The following is a 14,151-nucleotide window of genomic DNA, read 5'->3' as shown; positions in this document are numbered from 1 at the left end:
TCTTGTTTCTTTGGTCACATATTCATCCTCAGAACTCGAAAAATTATGCCTTTGGGCATGTTCATGTCTACGTCTTTTTGCAGTTTCAGCATCATCTTCTGAATTTGTCTGAGAAAACTTCAGCTTCTCTTAGTTTTCTTTTCCCCTTCTCAAAAGTATCTGCTAACAAATAAAATGTTTTGGTAGTAGGCCAAGGTATACTATTAAAAAACCTGTCATTGTTTATGAGAGAGGTTTTAGTAAAAACTGGAGTTAAAAATTAAGTTAAAACTGTTTTAGAATCTACATACTGTCAATGTGCATTTTTTCATTGTTCAAAGCGCACTGTCCTCAAGTGACTAGAAGTAATTTTTTTTTTCACAGTGAAGCTAATATTGCAAATGTACATGATGAATATTTTCTATAAATATGTAAATATGTTAGCTATTGCTAGAGACACATTTATCGTGTAGTAGGTTTACATGTAATTAGTTAATGATGTTATAACGTGTGTACTTGCATACACAGGCAAATAATAGTACCCCTGACTTTTCACTGCATACCACCCGCGCAACAGTGAGCTGGGCAGGCTTCCCTCGAATAGACGAGACTATTCTTCTTCCAGCTCGTCAGGGAAGCCAACGCGTATAAAAAGGCATTCGCCAAGTCAATCGAGGAGCAGAACAACTGGGACTTCACCGAGGCAGGCCGCCGCGCTGCCCGGACACCGAGCGCCACCTTCGTGAACGTCGTAGCATAGTTAGGGAACATGTGCGTATAGCTGTAGTAAGGTGTCGCCGGGCGCAAACTCCAATCGCCGTCCCCGTCGAGCTCTCGTCGTCTCCGCTGGGTGGCAGCTTCGGCCGCGCGCCGTGCTGCCGCCTATCGTGCTGCTGCTCAACTACTTCACCCTCGCTGGCATCCTGGATCTACGACTGCTGTCTTGCTGTTCCTATGCTGATCGTCTCTGCTTCTCGCTGTTTTCGCTGTTTGTCTGTGTGGTGTGCCAGTCCTTTTGCTGTTTGCGATGTCACTTGCTCTTCGTCTTTTCGTTTTTGTTGGTTTTCCGCTTTGACTCCGATTTTTCGTCGCTGATGTTATTCTCCTCCTGCTGCTACTTCTACATGCGAGTTAGTGTGTTATGTATGTTACTATCTAGGTGCTGCTTGCTTTCGCCTCACTTGTACAGTCCCTTGTGGCTTAGCGCCGTATGGTTTCTTTTCTTTTGCTGTGCATTGTGTTGCCTGTGCTTTTCTTATGTTGCGAGTTTGTATAATTTTTCTGTTCTGCTGTTCGCTGCTTTTGTTTCGTGCTCCTGTTTTTGCTGTCTGTTCTGCGCTGGTTCCTGTTGTGGTCTCTTGTTGTTTTTTGCTCTATTGTGTCTGTTGCTGATTGTGTTTTCTGTCGCCTGCTGTGTGTGCCACCTATTGCTGTTCGCTATTTTCTGCTGTGTTTTGTACTTAAACTATGGCTGATCGCCCATTCCGGAGGCAACCGCATGCTGCTCATCCGGCCGAGTCCATCCCGGACTCTGCGCCATCCTTTTTGCTGCCGACAAGCAATCAATTTGCGGCGCTTGCTGACGATGCTGCCAGTCAAGGCTGCGATGCTGGGTCTGCGATGCTGGGTCTGCGAAGTCCGCCGCTGCGCGCCCTCCACCTCCGACCAGTTCGATGCGGCTGGCTGTGGCCGCGTCCCCACTCGCCCGATATCGCTGCAGCCGCCGTCGCGGTCTCACTCCAGCCGCACGTCGTGCAGCTCGCCCGAATTTTCCCATGCAGCTTCCTCGTCGTCCCTGGATGAATCGGATGGTGCTGCCCTTTCCCAGGGGACGAAGAGTGCTGCCCTTGGCCCGCATCACGTCTCTGTGTTGCCATCTTCTGCAGCGGGGTACCTGCCAGTGCCGGCCTCGTCGCCCACGACTACACTGACAACGAGCACTTACACGACCACTGTCTGCTCCACGCGCATGTCTGCTGCTGCGTCTCTCTCTCAGCCGTCCACCAGGTCCTCTACTGTTTCCGATCAGTCTCCTTTCCTGTCGCAAACGTTTGTGTCGCTCTCGGTGGCTGCTCCGCACCCTTCTGCCGAGTCGCACGACCTCCCTGACCCGTCTCTCTTACCCATGCCAGTCGGCCACCCCTTTCCTTCTGCCCTCGTCACCATTAGAGGATTTTGTCTCTGCCTTGCCTGCTGGTCTTGCTGTTCCGGCTGCTGCGCCGCTTGGTGTTGTGCTGCCCCGACCTGAGGCAGCTTCGACTATGATGTCTTCGCTGCCTGACCTCTCCTCTGCTGCGGCACTCTCTCCATTGCCACTGCCACCTTCGCAACAGGCTGGCGCTGTTATGGGCCCACCCGCGCCACCTGCTTACCGCTACACCAAATCATTGGTCCAGCTGCCTGATCCTAACCACATGGATGTGGCCGAAGGGCGGCTTGGCAAACGCCCAGGCCCGACAGCTTGGTGTGACGACTCCGACGACTGGACTGCCTCTCAACCCAAGCACCAACGTGCCAAGTCTTCCCGCGCAGCTCGGGCATCTGCTCGTTCGTCTGCTGGGGCCCCTGAGGCCGGAAGCCGTGACGTCACGCCGATGCGTTCCGAATCTCCTGCTTCTCGCCGACCGTCGGCCAGTCCTGCTGGGGCCCGTTCCACGTCTGCCTGTGCTCCCGACCCGCACGCAAGGGGTCGTGCTGTCTATCCTTCTGCCCCTGTTGGCTCGCGCCCTTCTCCCTCTGGTACTCTTCCTGGACTTTCTCCCGCCGTTCATGCGTCCGGTCCGTCCTCTTCTGACTCCCTTCAGGTCGCTCCATCTCAACAGCCGCGCGCCCCACCCAAGAACGAACGCTTGACGCGGTTGCGCCGGCCGCCTCTTATTGTCTGTCGTAGTGGCTTACCACCAACTGCCATCAAGGAAATTTCTGCCTTGCGCGCCGAGTTTGGTGCCGATTTCGTTGCTGCGCACTACAACGATTCCTCTACCTTCCAGATGGCCAACAAAGCCGACCATGTCAAGATGACGGACCTCCTCCGGCAGCGCGGCATTCCTTATCATACGTGGACTTGCCCCGAAGATAGGAATGCATGTGTGGTCATTCGGAAGCTACATATTGAGACGCCGACGGATGATATCTCGGACAGTCTCCGTGAGGCAGGCATTCGGCACTCCCGAGTTCTGCGCCTTGAGAAGTTGGGGTCGTATCGCGAACCATATCCGCTGTTCCTGGTCATCTTGGAAGGCACCGACCAACTTCAGGAAGTGCTGAAATTGTCTCACCTCGGCCACGTGGCGGTGAAGATAGAGCTGTTTCGGGGTGGTGGCCGGCTGGTCCAATGTTACCGTTGCTAGTCCTTGGGACATATGTCCCACAACTGTAACGAGTCTGTTCAGTGTGTGCGTTGTGCGGGAGGCCACACGGCGAAGGAATGCCCTCGGCCACAGACTGAGAAGCCCACCTGTTGTCTCTGCGGTGGTTACCACCCGGCCAATTATGCCGGCTGCCCCAAGCGTCATAAATTGACTCAGCGGAAGGCCCGCCGTCAGCGGGCCCAGGCAGTACAGGCTCCTGCGCAGATTTCTGCTCCTGCTTGGCGTGACCCAACACGCTCCTTTGCTGCGGCCACTGCTGGTCTCCCCCGGTCTTCCGGACTCCGGGGTCCTGCCACATCTGCCTCGACCGAAGACGTGCCGATTATGGAATCGCTACGGGAGCTCTTTGCCTTCTTCCATCAGCTGGACCTTTGTGCATGGCTCGGTCGTCTCCGACATCTGCTGGCTTCTTTTCGAGCGGCGCGCTCTCTGGCGGACAAATGCGAAATGGTCCTCATGGCCCTGTCCTCGCTGTTCGATGGGTGCGGCGATGCTCCTCCATCATCCGACGATGTTGCCACTCGCTATGCCTGACAACCTCCTGTTGTGGAATGCCCGTTCGCTGGCCTGTCGCCGCGAAGAATTCTCACTTTTGCTGGACACCTATCGCCCTCTGGTCACTGGCATCACCGAGACCTGGTTCACACCCCGTATCTCCTTCTCCCCGGCTGGCTATGTCATACACCGTGCTGACCACTTGGATGCGATGCGCGGCGGGGTCGCGCTTTTCGTTCGCCGGGATGTGTTCCATTATCGACGTGTACTGCCTCAAGTCTTGCCTTTTGAGGCCGTTGCTGTTCGCATCACTGGCACTGCACGTCCTTTCACATTTGTGGTGGCCTACCTCCCGCCTCATAGGCCGTTTCCTTCTGCAGGCATCTCGCTGCTGGCTCAATTGGATGCAGCTGTCATTATCGCTGGTGATTTCAACAGCCGACATACCCGCTGGCACTGTGCCACCACGGACTATCGGGGTCGAGGCCTACTCAGTGTCGCTACGGCTGATGGCCTCCGCATACTCGCTCCGCCATCTGCCACTTATGTGCCCGCGCGTCGTGACCAGCGGCCTTCCACGCTGGACTTGTTCTTGACCACGCCTGGCGTTGCCCTATATGCCGTTCGAACTCATTTCGGCCTTGCCTCTGACCACCTGCCTGTAGTGGCCGAGCTTCAGGCTACGCTTGATCTCTCGGATGCCACTCTCCATTGGGACTTCCACCGTGCCGACTGGCCTTCGTACAGGCGTTCTTTGGACGGGCAGCTCAATCTTGCCACTTCGCCTCGCTCGCCGGCCGCTATCGATGCCGCTGTCCAGGTGCTCTCAGCTGCCATCTTCCGTGCTGCCGACCTGGCCATTCCTAAATGCCAGCCACGGAACGCTGGGATGCCTTTCCCGCGCGCCATCAAAGACCTGATTCGCCACCGGGATCGTGCTCGCTCCCGCTGGCAGTTGCAGAGGCCGGACTGGATGATTACCGCAGGGGCCGCCGTGCTACCAACTGGGCGGTCTCTCAATGGCAGGCGGCTGTCCAACTTGCATGCCTCCGCTCGCTGTCCATCTCGTCGGGCTCAGTGTGGCGCCACGTCCGCAGCATGCGAGCCCGCCCTTGGGGCATTCCCTCCCTGCACGATGCCACGGTGGTCCTTGAGGATCCCCAAGACAAGGCCGAAGCTCTCGCCATGCGGTTTGAAGCTACATTCCACTCTGTCATCTCTCCTGTTGGTGCTGTGGGGGCCGAGCTAGGTACCACGCATTTTTCGCCGGAAGCTGACTCGGACCTACCGTACAGCTATCTGACCACCTAGGGAAGTGGCCCGTGCGATTGACCAGCTATCCATCCACAAGTCACCTGGTGTGGACCGGATTCCGGCACGCCTCATTCGCTCTTTTACGCGCAAGGCTGTGATTTTCCTGACGAACATAATTAATGGCATGCTCCTCCAGTCGTACTTCCCGTCGGCCTGGAAGTTGGCCATCGTGGTGCCAGTGCCCAAGCCAGGCGGCCCGCCGCATTTGTTGACTTCCTACTGGCCCATCTACTTGATCAACATCTTGGCCAAAGTGTCGGAACGTATCATCTTGGGTCGCCTCGTCCTTGCTGCTGATGTCTTGGAACTCCTGCCAGACCACCAGTTCGGTTTTCACCGTCGCCACTCTGCCATTCATGCCGTCGTGGCCCTTATTGACAAAGTGACGGAGGGGTTTTGCTTGCACCAGCACTCCTCGCTCATTTCACTCGATTTGTTCCGGGCATTCGATTCTGTACATCATGATGGTCTTCTCTGCAAGCTTCGGTCGCGCCAATTTCCCGAACGCCTCTTGTCGCTGCTATGTAGTTTCCTTCGCGGATGCCGATTCCAGGTTCGAGTGGCCGACGCCCTCTCCTGGCCGCTGTCTGTTGCCGCTGGCGTGCCACAGGGCTCACTCCTTAGCCCGTTGCTGTTTACCCTCTACATGGCCGATCTCCCACGTCTGCCGAGCGCCACGGTGTACCAGTATGCTGACGACACAGCTGTCCACCTGGTCGGCGAGAATGCTCTGGAGCTTCAGGCCCGTACGCAGTGCTGCCTTCGTTCTCTGAGCACATTACTTTCAGCGGTGGGGCGTATTGCCCAACGCAGCAAAGACCTCCGTCATGTTCCTGACCAAACGTCGCCGGCGTCCCCCTGCACCGCCGACTCTGCTCGGCCACCCACTGGCATGGCAGCCGCGTATCAAGTACCTGGGAGTCCACTTGGACTCCACGCTGTTGTGGACCCATCATCTTGCCACCATGGCCTCCAAGGCCCGTTCTGCTCTCCGTTCGGTGCGCCCTCTCCTTGTGCCCGCTTGCCCTCTGGACCAAGATACCCGTCTCTGGCTGTGGGCATCGCTCATCCTGCCCATCTTGATGTACGGCGCCGTTGTCAGGGCGTACGTGCCGGAGTACTGTAAGCGGCCCTTTTACTCCGGCTACAACCAAAGAACTCCGCACCGTCCTCGGCTGGCCGCTACGTACTGCAGTCCGCCTTCTCTACCGACTGGGGAATGTGCCCTCCCCGCAGGAGCGGGTTAGACTGATTGCTGCCTCTTTCTTCCGGAAGATCCGCCGGCATACCAACCCGGTGATTGCGGCAATCGGCGATTATGACGTCGCGGCACCACGTGGTCATCGCCGCATTCGTGATTTTCTGCTGCAAGATCCCCCTTGACCTTAGTGAAGAACCATGGCCTGTACTCCCCACATTGGCATGACTTTGCCTGCTCCCTTCTAACGTGAAGATTCTTTTCCATCGTGGCTTCTTGCTGACCGCCCTACCTGTTCATCAGCATCGGTTTTTCTTTTGCCCCGTGCCACTTTCTTTCTTTTGTTAGCGAAATGTCATTTTGTTTACTTTTGCTGCCCCTCCACAATGGCTGCGGGCTGGGTTTTCCAATTTTTCCCAGCATCTTTGACGCCACTCCCGCTGCCTGTTTAAGTTTTTTAATTAAATATTAGCGTTGTAAAAGATCTCAGGAGTTTTAACGGGCGTTCGGCCTCGTGGCTGCAGGCAGGAGCACGTCTCAGTTCGGAATTTACCTGGGCTGTTCAGGCCACCCAGGACGCCTTGTAAATGAATGGTAAACGAGTTACAGGACACTGCACTTTATTCAGTATTGATACACTTATTCGTCCCGATACTGGCCGCGTCCGTTGTCGGATCACTGTGACACGCGTATCCCTGAACGTAACGGCACGCGCGACCAAGATAGATTGCAAAGTAATATCGACAAGCTGAAACGGTGGATTCTCGTCCCTATGAAAGGTTTGGCAGATAGTCACGGAACTGGCGTTGCCACAACTTAGGTTGACATGTAAATACGTAGAGAAGTTCCTATATTCAGGATTGTTTGCAGTCTAGCCTGCGACGAAACATTAACATCTCTAAAACTACGTGGACACGCCAGCTGGAGATGTACACGTAGAAGTCTCTTGGAAATGAAAGTTATTTAGTTAAAATACACGTTACAAATTTCACGTTTAGAATGATGATAATTAAAAAGCGAAAGTTAGTCAGTCGCATACAACACTCGTTACAAAAGGCCTACGGCAATAACGATTAACTGGCTATGAAGCCGAATACTGCGTAACATTATGCGCTGTCCTTAAACTGGACATGATATTACGTAGAACATGAGAAATTTCCCTGTCGGGATAAAATTTGATAAGTTACGAGTCGCACGAAATATCGTGCGACTGTGGTGGGGTCGGCGCTGAGCAAGTTAAAGGATTTTAAAAGACTTACATTATTGCTGATATGGAGATGAAGCGCGAAATTTGATGGCCCGACGTTCGCGGAGCGCCTGACCCCTTCGAGCTTCTGACGGTAACTGGGCGCGAGACCACCCTGCGGCCTCGCGCCTAACCACGTGGAACGCGGGAAAACCGACCCGGCCAGTTTTGGACTTAAAGACAATTTACACAATATATGCTTATAAACAATTAGACATAATTTCCCTTACATGAATCCTCTTTTAAATTGTTATTAATTCAGTTGTTTTAATTTGACAAAATAATTATACAATTAATTAGGTGCATTGCCACACCCGGCCGGGCGCTGATGTCGTTTTGGTGTTCGTCGTGGCGCACTTTCACACACTCGGCGGACATCACGCTCGGGCGTGTTCTTCGCACTTAAGAGTAAATGTTGTTGTGACATAACGGCCTGTGCGAACCAGAGGGAGCACCGGCGGTCGGCGTCAAATGCCCCCCCTCCAACGAGGCCGTTATGCTCAACAACACTACTCCTCACTCGCGTGGAAGTGGTACACTGGTTGGCGGACTAAGCACTAACCTGGTGTGTCCGGCGGCGTCGTGGTGTGCGCGTGGGTTGCTCCTGTGGCCGAAGTGGGCGGCGTCGTGGTGCCTTTGTGGGCCGCACCTGTCGCCATGGGGGCGGCCGAGGTGGGCGGCGGCGGCGTCGTGGTGCCTTTGTGGGCCGTACCTGTCGCCATAGGGGTGGCCGTGGTGGGCGGCGGCGGCAGCGTCGCGGCGCATTCAGCAGCAGGCAGCGCGCCCAAAGTGGCACGCGTGGCGTGCGGAGTTGGTGTGGCGCCTTCAGCGGCACGTGTGGCGGGCGGCAGTGGCGCACCCTCAGTGGCGGGCGCGGCGGCGAAAGTGGCACGCCCCCGGTGACGTGCACGGCGGGCGGAAAGGGCACGCCCCCTATGACGTGCGCGGTGGGCGAAAGTGACACGCCCCCTGTCATGTGCGCGGCTGGCGTGAGTGGCATGCCCTTGGTGAAGTGCGCGGCTGGCGTGAGTGGCACGCCCCTGGTGATGTGCGCGGCTGGCGTGAGTGGCACGCCCTTGGTGACGTGCGTGGCTGGCGTGAATGGCACGCCCTTGGTGACGTGCGCGGCAGGCGTGAGTGGCACGCCCTTGGTGATGTGCGTGGCTGGTGTGAGTGGCACACCCTTGGTGACGTGCGTGGCTGGAGTGAGTGGCACGCCCTTGGTGACGTGCGCGGTTGGCGTGAGTGGCACGCCCTTGGTGACGTGCGCGGCTGGCGTGAGTGGCACGCCCTTGGTGATGTGCGAGGCTGGCGTGAGTGGCACGCCCTTGGTGAAGAGCGCGGCTGGCGTGAGTGGCACACCCCTGGTGACGTGCGCGGCTGGCATGAGTGGCTCGCCCTTGGTGATGTGCGCGGCTGGCGTGAGTGGCACGCCCTTGGTGACGTGCGCGGCAGGCGTGAGTGGCACGCCCTTGGTGATGTGCGCGGCTGGTGTTAGTGGCACACCCTTGGTGACGTGCGTGGCTGGAGTGAGTGGCATGCCCTTGGTGACGTGCGCGGCTGGCGTGAGTGGCACGCCCTTGGTGACGTGCGCGGCTGGCGTGAGTGGCACGCCCTTGGTGACGTGCGCGGCTGGCGTGAGTGGCACGCCCTTGGTGACGTGCGCGGCTGGATGTGAGTGGCACGCCTTTGGTGACGTGCGCGGCTGGCGTGAGTGGCAGACCCTTGGTGACGTGCAGGCTGGCGTGAGTGGCACGCCCTTGGTGACGTGCGTGGCTGGCGTGAGTGGCACGCCCTTGGTGACGTGCGTGGCGGGTGTGATTGGCACGCCCTTGGTGACGTGCGTGGCTGGCGTGAGTGGGACGCCCTTAGTGATGTGCGTGACGTGCGGTGGCGGCACGCTCTTGTTGATGTGCGTGACGTGCGGTGGCGGCACGCTCTGGTTGACATGCGTGACGTGCGGTGGTGGCACGCTCTGGTTGACGTGCGTGACGTGCGGTGGCGGCACGCTCTTGTTGACGTGCGTGATGTGCGGTGGCGGCACACTCTTGTTGACGTGCGTGACGTGCGGTGGCGGCACGCCCTTGTTGATGTAGGTAAGGTGGTGTCGTGCCGACTGTGAATGGCTCGGCAGGTGGCTGATCCCCCGGAGAGTGCCGCAAAAACGTCGTTTGCGCCACCGCCCTGTGCAAGCCACTTTCTCAGCGACCGTGGGCGGCGCCATCGGAGTGGTTCTTCCGTGTGATCCTCTGTCGTTGTCACCTCAGTTGTCGTTGTCGCCTCAGTGTTCGTTTTGTCCTCTGGCGGATGTGTCATCACGGCCGGTTTGCACCGCGTCAATTCCCCGGGAGCCTTCACGGCAGTTGGGGGCGGCGGCGTCGGGGGCGGCGTGATGGTCATAGCATGGTGCCTTACTGCTTCGTCGGACTGTTGGCTGGCTGGGAAGTGCGGCGATGTTGCCAGGTTGAGACGCAGCGCCGCACCAGTAGCGTTCTCGGCAGGCGGTGGCGGCGGCGTCGGGGGCGGCGTGATGGTCATAGCATGGTGCCTTACTGCTTCATCGGCCTGTTGGCCAGCTGGGAAGTGCGGCAATGTTGCCAAGTTGAGACGCAGCGCCGCACCAGTATCTTTCTCGGCAGGCGGTGGCGGCGGCGTCGGGGGCGGCGTAATGGTCATAGCATGGTGCCTTACTGCTTCGTCGGCCTGTTGGCCAGATGGGAAGTGCGGCGATGTTGCTAAGTTGAGACGCAGCGCCGCACCAGTAGCGTTCTCGGCAGGCGGTGGCGGCGGCGTCGGGGGCGGCATGATGGTCATAGCACTGTGCGTATCTGCTTCGGCAGCCTGTTGGCCAGCTGGGAAGTGCGGCGATGTTGCCAGGTTGGGACGCAGCGCCGCACCAGTAGCGTTCTCGGCAGGTGGCGGCGGCGGCGTCGGTTGGAGTGGCATCGGGAGTATTCTCGTCTCAGGCAGAGACATTGTGAGAAGCGTGTCGGCGTCCGCACAGTGTGACCACTCGTCTTTCGTGGTTGTCTGGCCCCCAGGAGTTGTGGATGTGTGAACTTCCGGGGCCTGCGTCGTGGCGATTGCGGCCCCGCCTGTACACTGCTTCTTTCGGCAATGTTCACACCTCAATCCAAACATCTCCGCCTCTTCTCGAGCGATCGGATGTACACACTCATTGTGCCATAAACTCCCGCACGTCCAGCAGAACCACCCGTCAGATGTCCCGCCAGGGCATGATGGCATACAGCACATCGTCATGCCATACGTCCGGTACTCGTAACAAAATCCGCATTTATAATTTGAGTAGTGATAGCAACTCTCGCCTGGCTCTGGGAAGTCCACTTCGGCCCAGGACTCATATGCCTCCTGGAAGTCGTTCATGTTGATAACGACGTGCGGCCTCTGTCACACGGTCGCGGCAGACTGTCCGGTCGACGGATCAGGACGTCGATGACAGGGCGCGAGCAGGTAGGGAGGACCGCCTCCCCTCACCTCCGAGTCGGTGTCCCGTGTTCGCACGCCTCCTGTCCCGCGGTTGCGGCGCGCCGTTCCCGCGGTACCGAGTCGTAACCGATCGCGGTGAGATGCCGTGTAACCGATCCCGGCTGTATCTCGCGGTGCCGACATTATCGCGTCGCGGCGAAACCGATCCTCTTGTCTCCCATTGCTATCTCGCCGCGCCGTCTCCCGTCGCTATCTCGCGGCGCCGTATCCCGTGACCTGGCGCGCCGGCTTCCGCTGCCGCCTTGGCGTGAGACTGTCGCGTCGGTGTTATGAAAATAAAATTAAAATTTTAAAAATACAAATGTTCCTTATTGAATAGTCCCGAAATGATAAAAAAAAAGTCACAAAAACTAAATGTCACTTGCCGGCATTAGAATTCACTCGTGCTAAATTAATTTTGATGTACTTTAAAGTTTGAAAAACGTTCAAAAGTTCGTTTTTCGAAAGCCACACTAGTTGCGCGCCAAATGACGCCACTCCCACTGCCTGTTTAAGTTTTTAAATTAAATATTAGCGTTGTAAAAGATCTCAGGGGTTTTAACGGGGGTTCGGCCTCGTGGCTGCAGGCAGGAGCGCGTCTCGGTTCGGAAATTACCTGGGCTGTTCAGGCCACCCAGGACGCCTTGTAAATGAATGGTAAACGAGTTACAGGACACTGCACTTTATTCAGTATTGATACACTTATTCGTCCCGATACTGGCCGCGTCTGTTGTCGGACCGCTGTGACACGCGTATCCCTGAACGTAACGGCGCGCGCGACCAAGATAGATTGCAAAGTAATATCGACAAGCTGAAACGGTGGATTCTCGTCCCTATGAAAGGTTTGGCAGATAGTCACGGAACTGGCGTTGCCACAACTTAGGTTGACATGTAAATACGTAGAGAAGTTCCTATATTCAGGATTGTTTGCAGTCTAGCCTGCGACGAAACATTAACGTCTCTAAAACTACGTGGACACGCCAGCTGGAGATGTACACGTAGAAGTCTCTTGGAAATGAAAGTTATTTAGTTAAAATACACGTTACAAATTACACGTTTAGAATGATGATAATTAAAAAGCGAAAGTTAGTCAGTCGCATACAACACTCGTTACAAAAGGCCTACGGCAATAACGATTAACTGGCTATGAAGCCGAAAACTGCGTAACACTATACGCTGTCCTTAAACTGGACATGATATTACGTAGAACATGAGAAAATTCCCTGTCGGGATAAAATTTGATAAGTTACGAATCGCACGAAATATCGTGCGACTGAGGTGGGGTCGGCGCCGAGCAAGTTAAAGGATTTTAAAAGACTTACACTATTGCTGATATGGAGATGAAGCGCGAAAGTTGATGGCCCGACGTTCGCGGAGCGCCCGACCCCTTCGAGCTCCTGACGGTAACTGGGCGCGAGACCGCCCTGCGGCCTCGCGCCTAACCACGTGGAACGCGGGAAAACCGACCCGGCCAGTTTTGGACTTAAAGACAATTTACACAATATATGCTTATAAAACAATTAGACATAATTTCCCTTACATGAATCCTCTTTTAAATTGTTATTAATTCAGTTGTTTTAATTTGACAAAATAATTATACAATTAATTAGGCGCATTGCCACACCCGGCCGGGCGCTGACGTCGTTTTGGTGTTCGTCGCGGCGCACTTTCACACACTCGGCGGACATCACGCTCGGGCGTGTTCGGCGCACTTAAGAGTAAGTGTTGTTGTGACATAACGGCCTGTGCGAACCAGAGGGAGCACTGGCGGTCGGCGTCATCTTATACCTTTGCTGGTAATACCTTATTATTTTCATTCTTTGCTTTATTTACCCCGCTCGTAGCAATGTTCACGAAAGAGCTCCAAGAGCTGGAGCGTTTGAACCCAACTGTTGGTGGTGGGATCGTGTAATTTACACGAGTGAGTACCTTGCTCAATAGGTGATACTTGACTTGTCAAACCTTTAAAAAAAAAAAAAAAACCGACACCGCTCGCCGGCCTACACCGTCATCAACCGCGGAGTTGCTGCCGCCCGAGGACCGAGAAGACTTCGACTGGGTGAGACCTCTCCGAGTTGTAACCCAGGATATGGACAGTTCATGTGGAAGCATCGCTGGATTAGGCATAAAATCTTTCGGAACTGACATTAACTAAAAACGAAGGTCCAGCCACAAGGGCAAGAGGGCGTGCGTTAGCATCTTCTGTGAGGGCCGAGTGTCTTGGCACAATCCCGACACTATCACGACACAATCACCACCAGATTACAACACAGTACGGACTTTAACTCTACCGCCGGTAACGAAGAATTGTAGACACCAGAAACAGCGAGTGGGATAAGAACTTGTGCGTTACTGCGGCGATGTGTAGCGAGCTTCACTTGGTAGTGGCAGAAGAGTAACAGAAAAACAAACCGGATAAACAGAGACTACGTTAAACGAATGGTTGTGTGTAAATAATTGTAACCACTTGTATGAATGATCTGTTACGAGTAATATTGAGTAATATTAAGATTTTGAATGTTCAGTGTGACTTTGTATGTTTTCTAGTCTTAGTAGTTTAGCTTGACGGCGTATCGGTCGTAGGCGGTGACGAGCTCACGGCTCCCCAGAATTAAGGGTATTGTTTTTTTTTATAATTGTTCTGCAATCCATCACAGAAAGTTAATTCATATGTCTTGTGTTATAGGTGGAACTTGCATCAGGAGTTCGACTCCACAAGTACCCGACTTATTTACTTATTATGTCAGTTTGAGAATCAATGAATTACTTGTTTGTGTTATTGAGTTTGTCAATAAATTGTTATTGGAATGAACTTAACTTAGCAACTAATTTCAGAACCACCCGCAAACGTTATTTGTCCTCCTTGTTAGGGTTTTCCTATGTCCTTAGTAAAACCCGTGACAATGTCATAAATTAGATATAGCTATTTGCATCATAATTTGTGTAAAATTAACATTACACAAACAAATGTATAATTACTTCTCTGTTGCAGTAAATATTCTTCTTCGTCAAGTGTGTGTGTAGTATAGGCCTCCTATCTTTCCTTTGCCGACTACTTCACC

The sequence above is a fragment of the Bacillus rossius genome, chromosome 1 (assembly GCF_032445375.1).
Source record: "Bacillus rossius redtenbacheri isolate Brsri chromosome 1, Brsri_v3, whole genome shotgun sequence".
NCBI lineage: Eukaryota > Metazoa > Arthropoda > Insecta > Phasmatodea > Bacillidae > Bacillus > Bacillus rossius.
This window is presented reverse-complemented; position numbering follows the sequence as displayed.